Here is a 20,927-nt window from a genome sequence, read left to right on the forward strand (position 1 = left end):
AGCAAAAACGACGATGACCATTCCTTCGGCCGGAAAGGTTATGGCGACTGTCTTCTGGGATTCACAAGGCATAATCAAAAAATGGTTCAAATGGCTCTGAGCACTATGGGACTTAACATCTGAGGTCATCAGTCCCCCAGACTTAAACCACTTAAACCTAACTAACCTAAGGACATCACACACATCCATGCCCGAGGCAGCATTCGAACCTGCGACCGTAGCAACAGCGCGGTACCAGACTGAAGCGCCTAGAACCGCTCGGCCACCACGATCGGCTACATCGCCCTCCTGACACCATTTGTAAAAGAGTATGTGGTTTGGGGATGGGGAGAGAAACTTTTGACACCAATGTTCATGTATAAAATGTCAGGAAAGGGGGAAGATGGTTGTTAAATTTGTCTCGTGGCGGCAGTGTGCAGGAGGTCGAGCGGTCAGGATTAGAGAGTGAGCATCCAGGGCTGCCGTTAAATGACAAAACACGGAATTAAGTACAATAAAGAGGATATATTTCAATATACGGAGTACAAAAGGCGCGCCTAGGGTCGGGAGTTAGCAGGTTTAGGCCAGTCTAGGAGGTCGAACAATTAATTAAAATGGGCAACGAAAGGGGAGGCGGTTCATGTTAACTTACGTTGGTGGCCGTCGTGAAAAGCAGAGCCAGAGGCTCTGCCTTCCAAGAAGACGTCTGTTTTGCTCGAGGGTTACAAGAGAGCGAAGCAGCTGTGTTCTTCTCCGCAGGACGCCCCGGCGTCCACACACGTGATCGGTATCCCGCACACGCTAGAGGCTAAAATATGGCGTGAATTAGCTAGCAGTTTCAGCAGAGGGCTCAGGGTGTCTCCTGTCAGCAGCTTTAACTGCACAGAACTGCCTCCGTTTTGAAAGACAAGCGACTTGTGTCACGTAGACACGGTGTGAATTACTCTGGGAGAAAACGTGTAAAGAGTCCACCGGGCCTTTGAAATAATTATTTTTAAACTAATTCCCTAAAATACTCCTTGACTGGCTGCCATTCTGTGCGTGCAGTAGTTCAGATAGTCAGGCTTTTAGAGTAATGCTGAGATGAGGCTACTTCAAGCGCTAGGATGTGGGGCTAACATTCAAATGGCCGTTTCCACTGTCGTTGCGTATCTACTACAGAGTTGGACACTATTCACTTCAATCCATTATTTGTTACTATTTTGTAAATAATGTCGTCAGAAACCCGTTAGAATTCAGCACGTGCTACGAAAACTGTATATAATAATACAAAGATGTTCACAGTATACATCCAGCATCCAGCACGATTAGTTTATTTGCTCGTTTTCCACAGAGTTACAGAATCGAGCGGCAATTTTATAAATGGGATTTATTCTTTCTGTCATCTAACGATGTATTCAAACAGTATGCAAATCAATTTGAATCAAATTTATATTAATTTTAGTCAGGCGTGTCGCTCAGTGACTCGAGCAGTTTTGCATTTGGTCCACAGGTTCGTTTAAAAGGCGCATTGAGTTTTTCATTCAGGAAGATGGGCACTCGTTTCTAGAACGTACTTAAATGGACATTCCGCCAGTAGAACATCCACCTGAAATCCAATTATGATACGGCCTGTTGCATCATCAACTAAAACTTCGAAAGTTTCTAGCTCCACAACTAAACTGGTAGAAATATGGTTTAAATTAAATTGTACGCAACTGGTTAAAATGCATAATCTATATGATACAAAAAAATAATCTTCTATTTAAAGAGTTGAAACTCATTGCTGCAGCTCTGTGGAAAATAACTAAATAAACTTTGTTCATAACTCCGGAGAAAAAAATAAGGACTTATTACGTTTACTATCTAAATAAGTATTCATTTCACTTACTGTTTTGTAAGTTGAAGAGAAGAACACCTTATCAAAAAACCAAATATCTTCGTAGTACGAACCCAGCATGCTGTATGTGCTGTACACGCTGTAGCTACTACCAAGGTCTTAGTAATATACGTCCGGCGTCCAGCATGTAATGTACAACTGATGTATGCAATAAATATCTTTTTATTATACATCCTGCGTCCAGCATGTGTTACACAATAAATGTATACAAAAAACATCTTTGCAACATACATCGTATGGATGCTACCCAGTTTCATGTGACAACCTGTGTTTACGAAATAAGCTGTCGCACGTATGTTAACACCAGTACCGTCCATACTACGGCATGAAGCAATCCCCGCATCATGCTGAAAACGAGAATATATAAACTTCTGAAGATGAACATGAAGAGGCCAAAAAACTAGTTCAGATAAATAAAAAAAATGTATCAAAAGTTACTGGTTGCAGCTATTTATGTTATTTGTGTTTAATTTTCAACTGTGATTTCTCCATGGGGAGGAAGCCGACATCCACAAGTGTACATAAAAATGATAAAAAAGGAAATTCTAGTTTTATACAAAAACACATTTTTCAAGAAAAACTCTCTAATCAGTTCTTAAGTTTATGAGAAATGTAAGACACGGAACTGCGGAGTACTGCGGAACATTCTACTGGATGACTCTTCTACCGTGGTTTATCACTATAGAAGCGGTATTCTCCAGTTCTAACCTATCGATTACATACTTTTTGTTTAATGAAGTCGACATTTAATTTTATCAAAAGAGTGCAAAGTTTAATTGCGAACTTTATTATTAAAATAAATATCTTGGATTCACTTATTATAGCGTAATGGAGAAATGCTCTAAATGGTAGAAATTACTTCTGTCTATGTCGGTGAGCATAGTTGTTCTGCTAATGGCACTAACTACACGAATACCCTTCCAGCTGTTCTGCTTCGGTCGGAAGTTTCAGTTACCCGTCAGATTGTCAGGTAGTTTCCCTAACTTTAACTTCCTGGTTAACGTAGTAATTTAGTTGAGGCCAAGTTACTGTTTAATGGTTTCTAGCTGCCGCCTACCACAAGGCACTCTTCTTGTGACTGCGGTTCAGAAATCTGTCGCATTAGAGTGACGATTAGGCGTCTGTTAGCATCCATTCCTGTATTCTTTTGTAGGGTATGATGCTATATCAGTGCAGCCAAAAATCTATGTAATCCTAATAGAGGGTACGTTTTGTTGTTGCTGCTGCTGCTGTTGTTGTTGTTAATGTTGTGGTCTTTGGTTTTCTTGTTTAGAATGTCATGTTCACGAGGGGGTATACTGTCCTTTCTTAACTGTTAAAAACATTTTGCATATCTAAATCAATAATCCATAATTACTACATCATATGTTTTCAAACATTTATCGAGTCGTAATGTTCGCTATAGTCCAAGGACATCATTTAAATCACGAGAAAAATACGCTTGCTAGCTCTTTTACATCTTATACGAAAAAGAAAACATCATTTACAAAGAACGGTGCTAACTATTTATTTAGAACACTTGTGCTTGTCCTAGTACAATAAACTTCTCATTATATGAATACGTCACTCCATGTTAAGTGGAATTAACAGAACACTGATATTGAGAAGCATATGCATGTATCATGTACACAAGATCAACATGACATTGTAGGTAATATTTCGATGTATTACTTAGATTTATAGTATTTCCTGTATACATTTTAAGTACTAGTCGACATAATTTTAATTCTATTTGATGACATAGATCATAATGAAACTTCTTTCCACTCATATCCCCATTGAATACGTAGACATCGGGTGACTTTCGCGATGAAGTTGAACATTGTAATTCATGGTTGAAGTTATGTACAGTTATCGTTATACCTTTAGCGATGGTCTGTTTATAATATTGATGTATAGCGTTATAAAATATAAAAAGTGTTTTGTCTAATTGTCTAGTAATTATGATGAAAAATTCTAAACACAACTATGGACATTCAGATGTAAGTTATAAACATCACACAGAGTACAACAGAATAGACATCCTGCCTGAAGAACCCATTTTTAATTTTTTTTTTTTTTTTGTAAATTTAGCATATTGCGAGCTAGTTCTTGTTTTCTAACGTATGTCGTACGCATTTTAACCTACACGATTATCAAAGGTATATACATTAATTCCCAAATTTCTCTCATTTGGAGATAACAATGGAAATAAAAATTGTCCTTCGTAATGTATTACTAATTATATGTTCTATGCTATAGGCAAGACGGTTATCCAGTCAACAGTTACAGTGCCACCTGGTGGACGTACATGGAGGTCATTGTGTTTACACCACTTCTGTCAGTTGCCAGCGGTGGTGAACGAAAATGTCTGTAATCGGTGCAATATAGTTATGTTTAAGCTTGTACATAACACTTCTATATATTCGATATTTCGATGTGTAGTGATCTTCATGATAGCAGGAAAGGCATATGAAATGGAAAGCGATTTGTAACACTAAAGGATGATATGTTGTAAAAGTCCAAAAGCATAGGGTAGCCTCTATGTTATAATTACATAGGTTATGTAACAAGGAAGGTCAACAAGTGGTAACATCAGTAACGTAAAATACTTTCCTATCAACTTTTCTTCATACTCGTGCAGCGCCGACGACGACGGCACCGATTATCCAATAAAATGCTTTTTTAGCAATCTTGGCTTGTGAAATTTTCTTCAGTTACCGTACATTGCAGACTGCCACCAGGCTCACAATTATATATATAACTTGGTGGGTGTTGGTTTCATGTGCGTCTTAGCTAGGATATTACATCTAGTAGGAGGCTCATAGTTGTTTATCCACATTCCTAGTTTCTTGCTCATTATTAGATCTAACTCATGTTTTATTTTATATTTAGAAGCCTGTACTCATCTGACCAGATGTTCTACCGCAGCACTCCACTAATAACCACTATATCTAACTTCCTTCTATCCATTTCATTTCTTAAATTCTGTAGCCTACTTACCCGATTAGAGATCTAATATTCCACGCTCAGACCCGTTATACTCCAGTTTTGATTTTCCTAATGATAACATCCTCCTGCATAATCCCCACGCGGAGATCCGAATGGGAGACTTTTTCACAGGCAAAATATATTATCCAAAAAGATGCTATCACAGTGCACGTAAACAGTAGAGTTGTATGCCCTCGAGAAAAATAACAGCTGTGGTTTCCTCTTGATTTCAGCAGTCGCAACACCAACGTAACGCGGGTTCCCGGGTTCGATTGCCGGCGGGGTCAGGGATTTTCTCTGCCTCGTGATGACTGGGTGTTGTGTGATGTCCTTAGGTTAGTTAGGTTTAAGTAGTTCTAACTTCTAGGGGAGTGATGACCATAGATGTTAAGTCCCATAGCGCTCAGAGCCATTTGAACCATTTTGAACCAACGTAACGACATTATGTTAGCTAAATTTTACACGGCCAGAATAGTGGATCATCGAGACTGGTACCCCTGTAACTAATCAAAATGCTACTATCTTTCATTCTTTTGCTTGTGCCTTTTTTCCCATGGATACGCAGAGTCGACATGGTTAATGGGATGTGGCAATGTTAGTTGAAGGGGTGGCAAGATGCCCTCCCTACCGCCATCCCGTACTTCCTCCCCCCTCAGCGTTGACGATACTGGAAACACGGTCAAATGTTCTGAAAATGTTGAAACTGTCAGTCAAAACGTAAGTAATACAAGAGGCAGGTAAAGGCTGAGCACTTATAAAATAACATGTTTTAGCCAGCCACACTGATAACACATTAAAAACTTGCCGCTAAAAGTTTAGGGAACAAATCGGACAGCCGGCCAGTGTGGCCGAGCGGTTCTAGGCGCTACAGTCTGGAACCGCGCGACCGCTACGGTCACAGGTTCGAATCCTGCCTCGGGCATGGATGTGTGTGATGTCCTTAGGTTAGTTAGGTTTAAGTAGTTCTAAGTTCTAGGGGACTGATGACCCTGGCAGTTAAGTCCCATAGTGCTCAGAGCCATTTGAACCAACAAATCGGACGTTTCACATTCGTGGTTAAAATAGGGGGCAATGGTAGGAAAATTAGCTGCTGCCCTCTTGCCTGATTCTAGAATACAGACTGAAATATGGGGCACTGCAATACGTACGTCTCAAGCCCGACTCATTGGAGGTTCCTTTCTCAGGGCAAGAAGCTATGCACCATAGGGCTGTGCTCTGCGCAAAGACGAAGGAGAAGGACCACATGTCAGTTGTGTTGTTGGAAGGAGGTACGCCATTGTCGAGCTGTTGACTTTACTAGACCCAGCTATTGTCTCCCAGTTCTAGCCACTCTTATTCCCGGATACGCATGATTCCGTACCTCAGCAGTGAGATGACACCATGTAGGATGGCGGCACACTCAAGTATCTTACTATACCGACACGCCTGCTTCGCTGCTAGCACTTCGTTTCTCTTACGCCTCATGTGCCCTGGTACCCAGCAGAAAGGTACCTCTTTCTACAGCCTTTGTAGGTCGAAAATGGCATCCTGGGAAGTCTATAGCTGGCGTTACTTTGATTCCTATTTAAAATATAGCGTACCAGTTTGAGTATGTGAAGATCATTCCGTAATAATCGAAATTGATCCAGTAGTTAAGAATGGTTAATCACGGGATGAGTTACTTTAGTATCAAAAAATTTTAGCCATGTTATTGAGCCGGCGATGGGCTATCGCGTTATGTTTTGCCCAAGGCGTTAATGTTCCAATATTGGATTATATGTGGTCTGCGTACCTTCCTCGATTTTAAAATTAACTTTCAGAACTGAACCGCTATATCTATTGGATATTGGCCCGGAAACCTCCTTTGTTTCATACTTGCCCAGCACCCATCGAACAGTAATATCGTAAGTCATCTGCAGTAACCAAAACCACTCTGTCGGCCCTTAATTTCAGGCTGTACACCGGAACCGTAGTATTTACGAGGACTAATGGATCGATTTAATTCATTTCTGGGACTGATGAACGAGCCGTTTCTTCTTTCTCAACAAGAATATGGACAAAATTAATAAAACTATTAATAATAATGACTACAGTAACACAAATCAGAAAAAAACGGTGCACTAAAAATGAGCACTTCATAAAGCAAAATATTGATTAATTGTGAAGAGTATACAATGTTCAAGCATAGCATTATGACTACCGCTGTGCTGTGAGAATGGGGACTCCAGGGTCATTTCAAAATTACGTGACGTGGTTTAGAAGCAACATAAACCTCGCTGACAATATACAGAATTCACTGTGGCGATAATGTGTGAAGAGTGCAGGGAATCCTGTCGATTTCAGTGATTTTCACGTAGTGCGCACTATGCAGGTTCATCAGCTTGAAACAAGCGTTCTATCGCTATGAGTAATTCAAAAATTGTTGGAATGCGTCGAAACCGCAGATAGACCACGTTCGAAACAGAAAAGACATTTTTTGACAATTCGCAGTAGAGTACGGTGTCGCAAAAGAAACAAAGGTTTCAGAGCCCTCCACAGGTAGTACGCACTAAAACGTGGCACGGCAGCAGACGGCATTGAAATGTGCTGCTGTTATCCCCTCAACCTTGTCCTCGGCTCGAACATTAAACAAAGCACGCGAATAGCTTGCTCAGAAGAATCGCTCTTTCCTTAGATCATGTCGATGTCCATCCAGTATAAGCCGCACTCCAGGATAATGCTCGTTCGACACGTGCATCATGATGTGATGCAATTCCAGTTATCTGTTGATCTTTACGCGTAATAGGTCGATTGTATGTTCAAGCTCGGTAACTGACTGCTCCTAAAACTATAATGTTTTAGGTTCATAATCTAGATTTACGTAGCATGTAAGACAAAATCCGATTCCTCGAAGTTCTGACACCGTCGAAATTTTACCGGTAATTTTTTAACTTGTTGATATGAGATATACACTAAATCCGATTGCTGATGTGGAAGTCCACCCCTTTAGCTGAGAGCGTTTGACTGACTTGCAGCGGGCCCGGGTTCGATTCCCTGACTGCACGGAAATTTTCTCTGCTCGGGGACTGCTGTTGTGTCCTCCTAATCAGCATCCCATCATCATCGACACTCAAGTCGCCCAATGTGGCATCGACTGAAAAGACATGTGGCTGAACTCTCCCAGGTGGAGACTCACGGCCATCAATCCCATACAATGATCTCGTTTCACTGTTGTGGACGTATATCTGAAAATACTGTATTGCTATCAGGTTTGGAACATATACAGAAAATTATACTAACATGTTTTAGTAGATAGGAGTACGTGCAGTTCATGATAGGCTCTTTGGACTACTGTTCCGCTAAATTCAACCGTAACACTTGATATGTAGCGCACAGGCCTTATTGCAACGTTTTGATCAAATCTCTCTTATAAGAATGACTGTGCTATTACAGACGAAGATGACCGGTAAATAACATCTTTACAGGCAACTTAAGTAGAAGATTTATGTAAGTCTTCAGGCTTTGGGGGCCGTTGTCACTGAACTTAAAAATCTTCTGGGTTGTTAGGCCGTGCCATATTTCTTCAAACAATCGACGTTTCGACCCCTCTGCTGAAATCTTCTTCAGGATCTTGTTGCGTCACTGAACACTGTGCAGACCCTGTCGCCGGAGGTTCCAGTACTCCTTCGGGCATGGGTGTGTGTGTTGTTCTTAGCATAAGTTAGTTTAAGTAGTGTGTAAGCCTAGGGACCAATGACCTCAGCGGTTTGGTCCCTTAGGAATTCACACACATTTGAACTCTTTTTTTTTTTTTTTTTTTTTTTTTTTTTTTTTTTTTTTTGCAGTCAACTGTTTAAAGAACAATGACTCGGCATGAGAACCTAAAAGATTTTAACTTAGGTAAAATATTGTACTGTAATATGTATAATTATTTGATATAGCCACATTAAAGTATTAGTTATAAATATTTTGGCAGGAGTATTTTAACGCAAAGAACAAGGTATTATCATACAAAATGTAAATAAATGCCAGACATCAGCAACTTTTTTTATAATTTTATGTTAAAGACACTAAGTATTTTTATTATTAAATATGCCCATATCCAAACCCAGTTAAATCAAATAATAATAAATAGTCACTCCACACAAGAAAGTTGGCACTCTTGGATAGAAAACCGCTTAAAATTGCAAAACATTAATTTAGGTTTGTTTTCTGTTCAGTTAACAATTATGTCATTCGCAACGCATTTTCGCTCTTAAATGACACCGTAGTTTACCGTTTAAAACAGAACAGCTTGAGATAAACGGGGCTCTTACTGCTTAGTTCTGTTAGTACTGCGAGATGATTCTTGTTAGTAATTTTAGATTTGCTTCATGTTAGGCACGTTGCACTGTAACTGAAGTATCATATTTGTCTGTTGATTTCCTTGACAAATTCGTTATGCCTATGTTTTTGAAGTTAATGAGTTGCCGTACAACATATCAGCAATGTTCATACAATGAACCTGTGGACTTTTAACGCGGAAATCGAGCTCAAGAATAAGGATTTTAAACTTAGGTGGAGATGGAAAATACTAAACGTTTGGTGTTTACCATATACATTACGACATCTACACCTATAAACTATATTAGGCTGTGTGGCGGAGGGTGCTTAAAATGTGTCAAAAGTGGAGAAATTCTGGCAATGGGACGTAACTTGGTGGGGGATAAGGTCGCGTGTGACTGACTACGTTGTTGACTGCTGATGACCGTACAACCACACAACCCCTCAATGATAGGGCGTATCTCCTCAAAGTGTGAACAAGCTTCTGGCAATTCGTATAGACTGGGGCTCATGACGAAGTCTTGCGTGCCCGGGCACCCCTGATATTGTAAGGATTACAGCATCACAAAAAAGAAAAAAGATTTTAACCTCTAGTTAACAATAATATACGGAGCTCGTCAGATTCGAAGCACAAGTTGCGACTGAACAAGGTTGGGGAAGGAAATCTGGTGTCTACAACTCAAAGAAACTCTCTCGGTAATTCCCTTTATCGATTTAGGGATATTAGGGAAAACTGGCTGCAAGACTGAACGCCCCTGATTCCAGACGCGAGTCCTGTGACTCACGCACACGGGCTTCTCTCTTAGTAGTCCCCGCACAATGCGCTGAAGCACAAGCAAAATGAATACAGGAATTGTGTTACACTGTCACCTTCGTCTACACCAAATTTCTCCCACTGCTCTAAACGTTCCTTTAGGTAAAAGTAGGAATACGTATGCAAAAGTCCATTCACGATCCAATGGACAGATACGGAGTTTGAATACGTTGGCAATCCATTTTTTTCTGTTCATGTAAGCATATGCTCCAGCAATGGGTGATAATTGTCCAGACAAGTTAGACTTCAAATTGGATCCTTAGCGTTGACTCTCGTAACTTATCCGATGCTCATTTGAGAGTACCTCGCGGACGAATTTAAAGCTGGAGTTGTCACTGGCCGTGGCCTACTTTCACTACCTCAACAGGACACCTGTGATGAAATTACTGGGCAAAGGATAGCCGGAAGCTGCTTGGCAGTAACATAGGAGTGCTGTCTCTATAAAAGTTACATTATGTACCGCATTATGCGCTACTATGAAAACTGTACATCTTGCTGAGATTATATAACATGCTGCTTAAGCTTTTGAAGTAACGCTCCATCACGTGATAGAAAAATCACATCGGATGACGTCTCTTATCCTAAAGTCAAAAAATTTGCACAAAAATTAGTCATCGAAATGGAAGTTCCCATATAATGGTTCAAATGGCTCTAAGCACTATGGGACTTAACATCTCAGGCCATCAGTCCCCTAGACTTCGAACTATTTAAACCTAACTAGCCTAAGGACATCACATACATCTATGCCCGAGGAAGGATTCGAACATGCGGCCGCAGCAGCAGTGCAATTCCGGACTGAAGCGCCTAGAACCGCTCTGTCACAACGGCCGGCGAAGTGCCCATATAATTGGTTATATTAGTCCTTTTTAGTACACATCCTTTTGTCCGATTTCTATACACACAGAGATAAATATGCCCAATATGTACCGGAAACCTATTTACGTTATCGTACTTAATCCTTATCGAATGTATCATATTCTAATGTTGCCTATAAACCCTGAAGTAAAGTTACAAATTATTTATACCCACAGTGAACGAAAATATTCACTTAACGCTCTCTCCTATTCAACCAATAAAGCAAATGACATTTTCAGTTCATCTGTTTAGTATTTTGCATGCCGGATTTATTCGGTTGGGAAATTAACGGACACAATGCACCTTCAGAGTTCACACGTGAGTTGACGCTCTAATTTTTATAGCAATTAGATTGAGCAGGCGTTTGTGTTAGGTAGTGCGTGAAATCACATTGGTGTATCGATTTGCTGTCATCTTGTTTACAAGTTTTAAAGCGGCAGTGTGCGCTTCTCGCACGCCGCTATTTCCAATCTCATCACATCGTACCCAAAGGACGTTCTGCTACCGTGGATGTCAGTACCATAGTAAGCCTACTCAGCTCCTTTTGATCTAGTCGTATCTCGTTTATTTGTTTTCAAATAAGCAGATTTATTTGTTTGAGTTACTTATACTCTGTTGTAACAGAATACTAAACATTTCTATGTGGCCCACAGAAATGTAGGTCATTACTGAGTCCACAGTATTGTTTGAATTCATGAGGGAAAGTTAATGAGACTAAATGTCATAAATATATTTCTTTACACATACTGATTAAGCATTCTGCAAAATTGGAAGCTTGCTGATTCAAACACTTTACGTCGCCAAATGTAGCGAAGTTCACCAATCACTATATCTAGCTAAAATACTAAGGCTTACGTGCCCAGAATTCACCTGTGGTGGATTCTCGGACGTAACAGAAGTCAGCCATTGAAGTTTCTTCTTACTAACGTTTTGTTAAGGGACGTGGCTAGAATTTTCGATGAAGTCAGAGCACTGGAAACGCTTCAAAATCCTAGCTACGCGCGCTGGTCAAACCTAGAGAACATAAAATGTTGGTGAGTGACTAGAAATAAGTCCTACTATAAACACCAGAGCAATCAATATATCTGTTTAGAGGACTTTTTACATAACATAAGTTTTGAAGCAGTAACGTGTTCCTAAACATAACGCAATGGATATAACGTGTTACATAGGAACTGCTAAAGGAATGCGGACAGAGACAATCATCAAAGTATATCGAAACGTAATGATAGAGTGCTTGTAAGTTTAAAGCCATTTTCAATAGTACATAGAAAACCGCTGTTGATAAAAAGAGTAAGACCTTCAAACACGATGAACTGAGCATTGAAATACACATCTTGCAACACTGCTACACAACATATTAATTAGATCATATACAAATTGAGTGCTAAAGCATAGCAGAAAACGAATTTCCATACAAAGTCGGGCAAAATGAGTACTGGAATACATGACTAGTACGGCAGATTGTAGTTTCATGGAGACCTGTAGTAATGTAAACACCATGTGGTATTCATTTCTACATTAGAAAATTACAGCAAGTAGGTAACACTTGCAAGAATGCAAGAATTCTACGTCATCCACCATGCGTGCAAAATATATGTTACACTTACACAACTACAGCAGTAGTACAAATACACGAAACTATTTTCCAATCAGCTTCCAATATTGCTTCACGTACAAGAAGGTAACCGTTTACTGAATGTAAAATTCTGTAATCAAGAACATATCATCATATTTATAGGGGCCAGAAGGAAATGTTACGTTCTATGACAACATTAAACATGCTGATAAGCATTTGATTACGGAATTCTACAGGAAACGCTCAATGCTCCAGCAAATACGACGCTAAAAAGAGTTTCTTGAGAAATAGTGTATGCCATACATGTAACATTATAAGACTGAGGAACCATGCTAGGTAACTGATTTTTATTTCAAGGAACATTACGAGCTGAATTCATACGAAAAAAGTGTCAGTATAGATCATCATGATTCACAGATTAAAAAAGACATCAATATACAAATGGTTGCACAAATGTTCGGAAAGGTCCTGTTACAACTGCTGAGAATTTTTCCGGGTTGTATGGCCGTGGTCCATGGAACTCTTCACTCCCTGACGTTTCGTCCAAGACTACGTTGGACATCTTCGGAGCTGCTCCTGGTTGTGCTGAGTCTTGTCGACTAACGAGGCGGACATCGAAGAGCGGCCTAAATACTGCGGGAAGTGGGCGTGGTCTGGATTTCACGTGATAGTAGAGATAAACTGTGTCAGAGATAAAATTTTAACTATCGATTGTAGTACGTCAAAGACAAATACTTCTCATAAATTCTGTAGCGCCACAGTCCATATATCGCTGAGTTTCATTGCTTCTTCTTTTCCATTAAAATTACCCCCATATTTATACATTTTGATGGCTTGATTGAAGAGCATGCTCCGCCACGGCTGATCAGGTGATCACGTAGTGAAATTTTCGGAAACTGAAGTTTTATGTACTATGACGTACTATTATCCACGGCTGTATAGAGAAGCCATCGAAATATATAAACATGGGGATAATTTTAATAGAAAAGAAGAAGCCATGAATCTCAGTGATATATGGACTGTGACGCTACAGAATCGATAAGAAGTTTTTATGTTTGATGTACTACTATCGATAGTTAAAAATTTATCTCTGGCAAAGTTTATCTCTGCTATGACGTGAAATCCAGACCACGCCCACTTCCCACAGTATTTAGGCCACTCTTCGATCTCCGACTCGTCAGTTGGCAAGACTCAGCACAACCAGGAGCACCTCCGAAGATGTCCAACGTAGCCTTGGACGAAACGTCAGGAATTGAAGAGTTCCATGGACCACGGCCATACAACCCGGAAAAATTCTCAGCAGCTGAAACATCCGGTCGTGAACGCCTTCATTGTATGAAGGTCCTGTTAGTTTGAGACGATCGGGAAACAAACAGAAAGTGAGAGAAAGACAACTTCGAGCAGTGAAGAGCGACAGTGGCACACAATGCCGCGTACACTAGCCTGCAGGTGGTAGCATCTCAACTGTGGACCGTCGGCTCGTCTCTCGATGTCGTAAATTACGAACGTAATTTACGTCTCGCGGAAGTTAAACGTCACGCTCTATAACCGTGGCTGTTCCTACTCCTTTGAGTGTGTGAGCTATCTTTGCCCACATAGTGTCTATTACGTGTTGGTTATTCCAGTTATGTAAACTTACTGGGCACTATTAATGACACTGCCGCAGCAAGGAAAGCCACACTGTTGGCAAATGTATTCTACTAAAGCTCTATTCCAGCTTAGCACGGGTACCACTAAATATCTTGCAAGGGCGGTAATAAATTATGTACACAAAGCTTCTTCGTGAGTGAGTCTACATCTCAGAAAAAAAAAACATATCTAAATCCTTACTGTAATTCCTGAGATTAGTTTTCAGTCACAGACGCAAAAACGCGGCGGGGGACTTCATTATATAAGTAGAAGATATACACTGAGGTAACGAAAGTCATGCGATTGTGATATACAAGTATACAGATAGCGAGAGTATCACACACGCAAGATACAGAAGGGCAACGCACAGGCGCAGCTGTTGTTTGTATCCAGGTGGTTCAGTCTCTGGCAATCCATCGAGACACTGGGACAGCAGCAGGGCGTGAAGTACTTGAGTAGTGATAATTAAACCGACAGCTGTATTGCAATCAAACGTCGTTTATTCAAAACATGCCACTAATTTCGACGCCAAAAAGCGTCATCTTCGGGCCCCAAGCGTAGCCTGCCCTCAACGTACAAACGGCAATAAGGAAGACCAACGGAGTCTTCAAATGGAAACAGTACAACTAATTAAGCATGTACGCCAGAATCTGCAGCCAACAAAGTCTTGTGCAGCGGGGCCAAAATAAACTGTATTCCATATCTTCGTAGCAGTAATAAGTCCAGCAATGATCAGATGACAACTCGTCTGACCGTTGCTGACCTTGTTACTGCTACGAAGATACGGAATCAAGTTGATTTTCGCCCCGCTGGACACGACTTCGTTGGTTGCACATGCTGGGGTACATGTTTAAAAAATTCTACTATTTGAGGACTCCGTCGGTCTTTGTCACTGCAGTTCGTACGGTGATGGCGGATTACGCTTAGGGCCATAAGATGGCGCTTTTTGGAGTCGAAACTGGTGGCATATTTCGAATAAACATCGTTGGATTATAATGTAGCTGTTGGTTTTAATTATAATTGTTCAAGTACTTCAGGTGAACCACGTGAAAAGGTTTGCGACGTGATTATGGCTCCACGACGGGAATTAACGGACCATGAACGCGGAATGGTAGAGCTAGACGCATAGGACAATCTATTTCGGATATCGTCAGGGTATTCCATATTCTGAGATCCACAGTGTCAAGAGCGTGCCGCATCAAACCAGTCAGTAGACTGATGACTCAAAAGAAAAAAAAAAAAAAAAAGAAATAAAGAAATAAAGAGGAACCTATCATTACGGATAACGCAGTGGCCGATGGCCTCCGCTTACCGACCGAGAACAACGGCATTTACGTAGAGTTGTCAGTGCCAACAGACAAGCAATACTGCCAGAAATAACCGCAGAAAAAATTTTAAGGACATCGTCTTTACGCCAGTGACTGTTATAAGTTTTTATTACACTATTGCAATTTCTGCCGTAGGCCATAATATCAGCACTTGATAATGGCCTAACGCCGAAATTGCAGTAGTGTAGTAAAAACTCACCACAGTCACTGGCGTAAAGATGATGCCGTTCAAAAAATATTTTATGACTGAATCCTAGCTTCAACAAGTGTAATCGCAGAAATTTATGTGGGATGAACAATGAACATATCCGTTAGACAAGTGCGGCGAAATTTTCGTTAATGGGCTATGGCAACAGAAATGGAAATGAGCGTTTGGCGTCATTGGCCGGGAGGCCCCTTGCGGGGCTGGTCCGGTCACTTTGGTGCAGGTCTTATTACATTCGACGCCACATTTGGCGACCTGTGCGCAGGAAGGGGATGAAATATTGATGGAGACAACACAACACCCAGTCTCTGAACGGAGAAAATCCCCTACCCAGCCGGGAATCGGACCCGGGCTCGTAGGACGGCAACCCGTCACACTGACCACTCAGCTATCGGGGCGGAGTGTGGCAACAGACGACCTACGCGACATCAGGATGTCGCCTGCAGCGCCTCTCCTGTGATTGTGACCATATCGATTGGTCCCCAGAGGACTGGAAAACCGTGCCTTGGTGAGATGAGTCCCGGTTTAAGTTGAAAAGAGCTTATGGTAGGGTTCGAGTGTGGCGCGGACCCCACGAGGCCATAGACACAGTTTATCCACAAGGAACTGTGCAAAGTGGTGCAGGCTCCATAATGTTGTGGGCTGTTTACGTGGAATTAAGTGGGTCATCTTGTCCATTCTTTGTCTGGAAATGGCTATGTTCGGCTACTTGCGATGGCGATGGGGAGGTTATATTGTATAGATTGTGACCATAAACGGACATTTGAGAATAAATGAGGTTACTTTTACGAGAGCGTCCTGTTACGCTGCCATTATCAACGACCCAACGGGCGTATCCTTGCACTTACGGCGTCTGTCACAGTATAGCTGGTGAAAATAAATATAAACTGAAAAAAATTATACACTGATGAGCCAAAACATTACGACTACCTGCTTAGTAGCTTGTTTCTCCGTCTTTGGAACGAAATACATCACTGATTCCTCGTATCAGGGATCCGACAGTTTATTGGTAGACCTGTGGTGGTATGTGACATTAGATGTCTACGCACAGGTCCTGTACTTCGCGTAAATAACGGGCCGCTGGTTTGCGTACGAGGCGACGGCGTCCGATAGCGACCCAGATGGGTTCCATAGTATTTACATCAGGCGTATTTGGTCGCCGAGGCATCAACGTGACTTGGCTATAACGCTCCTAAAGCCATTGTTGCACAGTTCTGGCTCCGAAACACTGCTGAAAGTCGACATTGCCGTCGGGGAAGACAATAATCTTGAAGGAAATTATATATTAATACCTTCAGCTGCTGACGGGCGTTGGTATGTATCAACGGGGACAGGTGAAAATGTGTGCTCCAACCGGGACTCGAACCCGGGATCTCCTGTTTACATGGCAGACGTTCTATAAATCTTTTTTTTTTCCATATAGTTCTTTGCGTTTGGTCTGAGCGGACGTCACCTAGACATCCGTTCAAGTTGATCGTTGATTACTTGCCTCAGTTTATATATATATATATATATATATATATATATATATATATATATATATATATATATATATATAACAGAGAGCACGCAGCCCTCTGACCGAACACGCTGAGCTAGCGTGCAGGCTCCATCTGAGCCACCGAGGGCACAGAGGGTAGTGCGACTGCAAGGACTATCTCGCGCACGCCTCCCGCTAGACCCACACTCTCACCTTACATGTCCAGACACTACTTTCGTAGTGTCCCTACCCAACACACTTATTACTCGTGGAAGACATTCTTACCAAATCGCGTAAGAGTTCGGGTAATATGTGTGCATCCTCACAGAAGAAGAAGTCATGGCCAGTATTGCCAGAACTATATACATATCGTATGGATATGGTGTCTGTTCTTTCGGACATGTCTGAAAAAACATACACCATATCCATATATGTATATTAGGCGCACTACGAATGTAGTGGTGTGGACATGTTGGGAATGTGGATCTCACGGGGAGCGTGCAAGGGATAAGTCCCTGCAGACGCACTATCCTCTGTGCCCGCGGTGGCTCAGATGGATAGAGCGTCTGCCATGTAAGCAGGAGATCCCGGGTTCGAGTCCCGGTCGGGGCACACATTTTCAACATGTCCCTAATGAAGTACATCAACGCCTGTTTGCAGCTAGGGTGTCCATTTAATTATCATTTCATTTCTAGCAAAGCTGCATGGTCATCCACGGTAACTGTTCTTTCGGGAACAGATACTACCGTCATATATATGTATATAATCTTGAAGGGATGCAGGTGGTTCGCAGCTGTCAGTGTGTCTTCGATTACTACCACAGGTCTCATGTAAGCATAGGGGGATGTCTCCCATAACATGATATTTCTCCTACTACACTGCGTTCGTAACACTCTGCACGTTTCGAGCCGCCGTTTACCTCGATGACGGCGTTTGTGCAGACAAGCATCGACCTAGTGTAGCAAAAACTTGATTCACAGGAAGAGCTGACACGTTTCCACTGAGCGACGGTGGAATCCCGGTGGTCCCGTGCCCGTCGCAATCGTAACTTAAAATGTCGTTGTGTCAAGACGTGAACACTTAGGGTGGTCTGCTACAGAGCTCCATGTTCAACAATGTACGATGAGTGGTGAGCTCCGAAACACTTGTGCGTGAACCAGCATTTTGCTCTTTCGGCAGAGATGCCGCAGACCGCCATCTACGCTACTATGCAGATCAGACAAGCCTCCGAACCCCGCGTTTTGTGAAAAGTCGTAGACATCCAACCATTTAGGGCCTAGGGGTAATTTCACTGTACTTCTACGTCCATCCGTAGATGTTCACATCAGTAGCACTTGAAAGTTGGACCAGTTTAGGCGTTTTCGAGATTCTCGTTCACAGGTTCTGCGTAATGAAGTAGCTTATCTCAATGGATTTCCTCATTAGCAGCCCATATCTTCGCTAGGGTGATCCCCCGTCCGTGTCTGTTCCGCTTACATACTTTTGCTACAGCGTCACGTGCCCGCAACGCCACCAGGCGGCATCCAACGTCGCGGTGGGCAGTGGTCATAATGTTTTGGCTTATCGGTGTATCAGAGCCACTAAACGCACCGCATCCGATTCTTTAAAAAACTGACCTCCCCTATATAAAAAACTTCAAACGTCTGAATTCTATACAGCGGTCTTAAGATGTTAAAATTTGATGTCATCGCTCCTGAACTATATTTGTACAATGATGTAATTTTGCAAGTATGTTCATTAGTGTATATGGATACTGTCTGCAGAATGAAATGTGAGTAGAGTTTGTAGTAAGAAGTAGTAAATTAAGAACCACTGCCTAAGCTGATATTTTGCTGCATGAACACCGAAAATGTAATAAGTTAACAAACTTTTTTCCTTTCACTCTTTTGGTGGGGGGGGGGGGGGGGGCGGCTTGTCAAAATGGTTCAAATGGCTCTGAGCACTATGCGACTTAACTTCTGACGTCATCAGTCCCCTAGAACCTAGAACTACTTACACCTAACTACCCTAAGGACATCACACACATCCATGCCCGAGGCAGGATTCTAACCTACGACCGTAGCGGTCGCGCGGTTCCAGACTGTAGTACCTAGAACCGCTCGGCCACCCCGGCCGGCGGGGCGTGTCAAAAAGAAAAGCTACGAAAATATTCAAAATCATTTTTTGTTGCTGGAAGTCGCTATTTGCTTTCGTTCTCAACTACTGGGTCAGTATAGTGTGGGTAATCTGCAAGCAATGAGTTACGATATCTCAAAACATATACACACTTCTACAGCGGTGAACTTTAGCGTAAGATTTTACGTCCCAGCTCGTAAATTATGACAGCATTTCAAAATTGTAAAGTTGGTTAATAACACAAAATTTTACTTCTTGTCAATGCTTGTTTCTGATGGGGGATTTTTATGTATTTTTGCCTCCTTTTTCTGAATCTGAAGTCAGGTTTTATGTATCACGTAAGGGCTTTATTGAACTTCAATTTAAATTATGTTCGATACCGTGGACGTAACTGTGCCGCACGTCCGTGATGTGGCGCAGGACAGAAAGAAGTCGACATTGGTTGGAGTGTCATCTGTTTTTCCTTCATTTATTTTATTTTTGTGCTAGATCTAGATTTCAGCTTACAGTGCAGCCATCGACAGAGCGTTATGCCCACTCAAGGTAATTATAATGACACATATCCCAATCTGACTTAGGCATGTACAAGCATTTGTTGGACTAATGCTTGTACATACCTCAGTTACACTGGCAGCCATATAAAAGGTGTAAGAACAATCCTGATACGTAGATCCTGACCTACAGGGACCGAAGGTAATTGTCGAGCCTTGTCATTGAAAATATTTTTCCAAAGCGACAGGAATTTCTGCTGTCAGCAAAGGCCAGTTCATCTCAGCCGGCAACGAACGAGCGCCGCGAACGTGACTGCATGCAGCGGACATTAGGAGCAGGATAGCACTGAAAGGGCTCTTGCTTACAGCGGCACATAAATCTGCTCGCCTTCAGAGGGGCAAAAAGCACAGACAGTGGACAGCAGCTGTTTGATGAATCATGACGCAAAGGAATTAAAGACATTAGTTGCCAGTGGACATTGATTTTTGTCAATGGGGCAAGTTAAAAATTTGTGTCAGACAGGGATTTGAAGCCAGATCTTCTGCTTAGTACGCATATGCGTTGACCACTACGCCATACAGACACAGTGTTCAGAACAACTGCACAGTGTACCCTAGCACGTCTCCTGACAGTCCGTGTGGTAGTGGTGACCATATGTATGGCGTATTCCTGAGCGCATCTGCCTACTGAGCACGAATCTCCAATTCAAATCCCACCGATAAAAATCAATGCCCAGTGTCGGTTAATGTCTTCAATTTCATTCTATCGTGATTCATACGGCTGCAGGATCAAAATGGTGTCTGTTCTTTCGCTCATGTCTGAAAGAACAGGCACCACATACACGCTGAAGGGCCAAAGAAACTGGTAAACCTGTCTAATATCGTGTAGGACCCCCGCTAGCGCGTAGAAAGGCCGCAACACGGCGTCCTATGGACTCGAATAGTGTCTGAAGTTGTTCTGGAGGGAACCGACATCATGAATCTTTCAGGGATGTCCATAAATCCGTAAGAGTACGAGGGACTTGAGATCTCTTCTGAACAGCACGTTGCAAGGCATTCCAGATATGATCAACAATGTTCATATCTGCGAAGTGTGGTGGCCAGCGGAAGTGTTTAAACTCAGAAGAGAGTTCCTGAAGCCACTATCAGTTCTGGAGGTGTGGGGCGTCGCATTGTCCTGCTGGGACTTAACTGCTAAGGTCATCAGTCCCTAAGTTTACACACTACTTAACCTAAATTATCCTAAGGACAAACACACACACACATGCCCGAGGGAGGACTCGAACCTCCGCCGGGACCAGCCGCACAGTCCATGACTGCAG

At 42.0% G+C, this 20,927-nt stretch overlaps 1 non-coding gene across 1 annotated transcript; it reads left to right on the forward strand.

The window, feature by feature from the left end:
• Window positions 1-17,536: 17,536 nt before the first annotated feature.
• Trnat-ugu (transfer RNA threonine (anticodon UGU)) lies at window positions 17,537-17,611 on the forward strand. Its single transcript has one exon. It is a non-coding gene; the product is annotated as a tRNA-Thr (tRNA).
• Window positions 17,612-20,927: the final 3,316 nt, after the last annotated feature.

Source organism: Schistocerca nitens, chromosome 2 (assembly GCF_023898315.1).
Source record: "Schistocerca nitens isolate TAMUIC-IGC-003100 chromosome 2, iqSchNite1.1, whole genome shotgun sequence".
Lineage (NCBI taxonomy): Eukaryota > Metazoa > Arthropoda > Insecta > Orthoptera > Acrididae > Schistocerca > Schistocerca nitens.